The following is a 5,487-nucleotide window of genomic DNA, read 5'->3' on the forward strand; positions in this document are numbered from 1 at the left end:
ACACTGATCTTTTGGGGTAAGGCAGAATACTCTACTCACTAACTTTCTGTTGGTGTATAAATTGGTGTGGGAATACTTGATCCCCCTACCAACCTGACTAGAAGTTTCACCCATCATGCCGATGCCCAGCACCTCAAGGAAAGAAGCGATGTTATCCCTATAGACAGAAGCATCCATATATGCCTAATAGCCACTCAAGGCAATTACTTTCTGTCTCTATATCAGTTACTATGTGGGTATCCAGCATTTAGGTATGTTGATCAAAATCCACCAGGAGGTCTAGCTTTGTGTCTGTGCGTTCTACAATAAGTTGACATTGTGGTTAATCACCTGCTGGCTCCACCTGCATGTCAAGCATTTTCCAGGATGTTATATACATATTTTTTAAAAGCCCTTCAAAGCTCACATACATTCTGCTTGTTACGGCTGGCATCTTCTTCTCTACTCATGACAGCATAGCAGATGGATCATCACCACTTTCTATGTCCTAGGCAGAAACTGAATTTTGCACACACCAGCCCAAAAGATCTGGATGTGGATAAAATGTGTGTGTGTGTGTGTGTGTGTGTGTGTGTGTGTGTGTAAATGCACGTGTACAAAATTGCAACACGAGCAATTGCCACTCCCATGGAAAAGGTAAAAAGAACTGTACTTCAATCTGTCTTAGAGTCCATTCAAAGTGAAAAAGAGGTTGGTATGGTACGTTCAAATCTTTACATTTTCCCACCAAAACTCTAGAAGGGAGCTCCAGGTGTGTACCTTTTAGGTACCAGTTGCTCCTAAATCATAAGAAGGGGGAACTTTTACTATCTTGCCATGGTCAATGTTGCCAGTTCCGAGCTGGGCTTTCTACCGATGCTGCTCCTTTCACTGCTAGAGTAGTGGATGTGCCCCTCTTTCCAATCTGAACTAATGACTCATTCCATCATCAAGATTTGCACATACCATATGACAGGGATGACCCCCCACTGTGTTCCCTTCTGGTTGTAAAGAGCCCTCCCCCTGCTCATCAGGCCCCTCTGCTGGATGGGTGATGTTTCAGTGTGATGTCAGCACCAGGCTTTTAGCCAGCCAACTTTGAATGGCGATGCAATGAGTCCTGATAACATATACATTTTGGCCATGATTAGGGGTAGGGAAATATTTCAGTATCTCATGTTTCTAATCTTAAGTGCAGCAATCAACATTTCTACATCAGTTAATTTAGAGTTCTTTTTTAAAAATAAAAAAAAATCAGCATTTGTCCCACTGTACTCATTTTTATATGCATTTTTTTGTCTAGTATACACATTTTCACAAAGCAATTTCCCCTAATGTAATGCATTTTGTATGCTGTTTTCATGAACATGCTGTATGTGTATACATGGACATTTTAGTATATGCGTTTTGGTGTGCATTGCTCAGTTGGAGAACAGCACTGCAAATTTCGAGTAGGCGTGAATTTTAAATGATGGTTCTGTTTTGGTTCACATATTGTTTCAGAAAATGCAAATCAGGTAAGTTCACCTTTAAATATGAACTGAAATAGAATTGCTGCCCCATTCCTACTCATGATAACTAAGTTCATCAGCTAGTAAGAGAAGGAAATCAGAAATGAAATGGTCCTGTGCTGAAATAATTAATGGTGGCTTCACCATATGCCTTTCATGAAAAGACTGGCCATGTTATTTGGCCTTTAATGGAAGTTTCAAAGAATGCTCTTTGAATGCGCAATGGCATTCTGTATTTCACCCTCATTTATTAAAATATGGGTAAAGAATATTTATAGAAGCTTCCAAATATAGATCCAAATGAGTCAGCACCTACATTCAAAACATTTTTTGAAATGAGTAAAATAACTGGGGACAGTTTAGGCAATGTAAACACATTTTAATGTTGATATATGGAAACGACCAAAAGCAAAAAATTAAATATAAGATGTATGTACTCTCAACTGTGGGAACTATTTGAGGAGAGTTGTCCAAGATCTTTGGGAGTATGGGTGTAGTTCCAGTCATAACATCACCGGACTTACTCCAAACCCATAATAGTAAGCTTAAGTAATGTCTACATATGTGCTTCAAACCACAATGCCCTATTTCCAGCGAAGAGTTGTAAACTATAATGCACTATATCTCAATTCTCCTGCCTTGGGGTTACCAGGATGCCAGCTGCAGAAGACGATAAAGCCAACTACAACTACAATCCGAAACACTCTTAACTACACGAGCACAATTTTCCTTCAAGTAGGCCTGCCAAGGATCACTGTGCATGAGAAAAATATGGGTTTGAATTTTGTTTCTTCTGCCCATTGTCCTGCTACATTACGTACAGTGTGACCTTGTTTGCACGTAATGTTAAATCATGGTTTACAGTTATGAGGGTGAGCCAAATGTTTCTGCTTCCATTTTAAATCAACCACAGTTTTGCGGTGACATCTGAACCCTAAACTGTGATAAAGTTAATCACTGTTTAACTGTGGTTTGTAGCAACAAGCCTGCTTAATAACCACAGTTTGTCTGGGTTCAGCAAGTTGCACTAAAACGAAAACCACTGAATGCCTTGTGGCCATGCTTGAAAAGCCCTTTATGACTCAGACCAAAAATATCTGGAAGGCCACTTCCTTTCCTAAAAACCATGTTGGGTGCTGAGAGGGAGTCTTCTTGGTAGTTTTGCTGCCCTCAGAGGCTAAGGAGAAGGCATTCTCTAAGCCTGACTTTTGACACTTTTTTGAGGTGTATATTTTTGGGACCCACCTTGTTTATGATTGAAAGTTGTTTCAAACTGTTTTTAAGTGGTGTGGTTACGTTCTGTAACCCATCTTGGCATCTTAGGGGTGAAGGGCAGGTGATGAAAAAGAAAGGGTAGCATGCAAGCCTATGATAACACTAGTACATGGATGTTGTACACAGCCATTGCTTTCTGTTTTGGTTGCTGCGAGTAACAATTTATCACAGAATCTCTTGTTTGTTTGTGGAGAGGCAGCCACTTCCATCTTGTGCGCCACATGCATATAAAGTTTTCTGCAGGCTTATGGACCACGCAGAACCCTCTGCCGTTGACTTTGAGCATGCTGCTAACGGCAAGCAGCCGTGATCTCATGATTAAAATAGTATGTCTCAGTGTGCATTATATTATTTCAACAAAAAAATGAATGTTTATATCACTCTTCTAAATTTAATATTTTTAGACTGCACAAGTCAAACTACAAGCATTTTGATGATGATGATGATGATGATGATGATGATGATGATTGTAATTTTGCTGGTGTTTTAATGCAAAAATTGACACCTCATTTTGAAGAGTATACCAGCTCAAAATGTGTGAGGATCTGATACATTTGATTAAATCCAGGATTTGAATTTCAGTTATTGCTCCTAATTGCTCCTATACAGCCTGCAGATTACAAAGCCAACGATTTAGTGTTCGGCCGCAAGTGTTCGTGCATTCCCAAAAACATCTGGAGCCTTGTCTGGAGGTAAAGAATTAATAATGCAGAAAGAATTAGCATGCAAGCAGAACTAACAGAATATGAGCTGGTTCTTTCGTGGAAACTCACTGCTGTGGATCAGGGGGCAGCAAAGAGAACTTTGCCAGCAGATTTTACACATGCCTATTGAGAACAAATAACTCCTGAGTAGCTCAGATGATTAATAGTAGTGTTGCCAAAAATAAATGTGCAGCCTCCTCATTCTTCAGTAAATGAATGCATCTTCTCAGAGACAGGCCACCGTGCAAATATGTTAAGAATGCATAATACTTAACATTCATGGACTTTTGGAGTGTGTTTTGTTTCCCCTCCTCAAAACTAACAGCAAAACGTCGGTGTAATTATGCAGCGGTGCGTATCAGTGCCACAAATGCTATTCTACTTCCTTTTTATTGGCCTAGTGGTGTTTACAGGGGTGACTCACTCAGTTTCCTTTGTAGGTATGTACCATACATATGCTTTTGTAGAAACCTGGACAGGAATCTAATTGTGTCTTTCAGAGGGAGGCTGAGGAGAAAGTTCTGGCTCTGTTTAGCTTTGTTTATGTTGCAGGGCACTGGAGAGTGTTTTTCTGTCCTCTGCACAATCTCCACCCTAGCGTATAAAGGCGAGTTTGGCAGAGTGCCCCCAGGAATGAGTGCAAGCATAAAAACAGAAGTATGAAAAGAATTTCCTCAGTCAGGTGCTGGGATAATTACCTGTCTGTATGTTTCCTCAGAACAACTCTTAGCACCTCTGAAGTAATTGTTTAGCTAGAGGACAGGTGTACATTCTGAGTGTTTAAATGAATTTTTTTAACAAGCTACAGCGTCCCTGAATCACACAGAGCGGATGTTTTGCCACAACTGAAGCCGAAGACAAATGTTTCCGAGGACTGACATAAAATTTAAAAAATCATGCTGGCATTTTTCTCCAAAAGGTTCCACTCCAAAACACTGTGTGTAAATGATCTATGCTACAATTAGCTTTAGAACAAATCAACAACCACCTGTGCTGTCAGGGCAAAGGGGATTTGTCTAAAAAAAAGCACAACAATTTTTTTAAAAAAGTTCAACAACTTTCGGGGGTGTCCTGGGTTTGCAGTCACTTTCTGGAGTCTTGGCCTTGACCTGGGTTTGGATATGAGCCTGGGGCTTGGAATGCACTAGGAAAGAAGTTCTGCTTTGCTGATCCAGAAAGGGATGAAATCCAGGTTTTAAATATTTTTACCCAGCCTTACTTATCCAGAGGCCTCTTCAGGTTTGGGTCCTGGGCCTGCAGCAAGGGCCCAGGTCCTACACCAGTGCCCTCCTAACTATGGACTTACCCAGCATCAGGTGTGGCAGGCAACCCCAAGCTGCCATTATAAATTTCACACAATGCACAAAGCCTCCAATGGAACAGATTAAGATGGCTCCTGTCCATCGAGATGATACCTGGTTCTGGGGTCTGACATCACCTGCAGCGCTCAATCACAATAGTCCATATTTGACTAGTTGTGCCAAAAAAACCCTGTCCGAGGCCCATGGCGCAGGATCAAGAATAATAATAAAATAGACATTAAACCAATTTAAAGCAATAAACAAACAGCAGCATTAAGCACAACGCACAAATTACAAGCGCAAAAAAAGAAAAGCACCTACTGTTTTAAAATATAAGACTGTTCTGATACTTTTTAACATTGTGTTTTTATGCAGAAAATAAATACAAGCTGCTAAGAAAAATATCATGGCAATGGAGAGCATAAAATCAACACATGAAACAAGTACAAAATGCAACATACCCTCCAACATTTCTCCGATGAAAATAGGGACGTCCTATTCCATAATAATTATTTTACTATTTATACACTGCTCATCTGACTGGGTTGCCCCAGCTACTCTGGGCAGCTTTTCATTAAACATTTTTTTGGGGGGGTTCCTACAGTGGCGTAGCGTGGGTTGTCAGCACCCGGGGCAAGGCAAGTAATTTGGGGCCCCTAACCTGTGGAGCCAGGTAGGGGCAGAGAGCCCCAGATGTTGCGCCCGGTGCGGCTGGGC

Source organism: Podarcis raffonei, chromosome 5 (assembly GCF_027172205.1).
Source record: "Podarcis raffonei isolate rPodRaf1 chromosome 5, rPodRaf1.pri, whole genome shotgun sequence".
Lineage (NCBI taxonomy): Eukaryota > Metazoa > Chordata > Lepidosauria > Squamata > Lacertidae > Podarcis > Podarcis raffonei.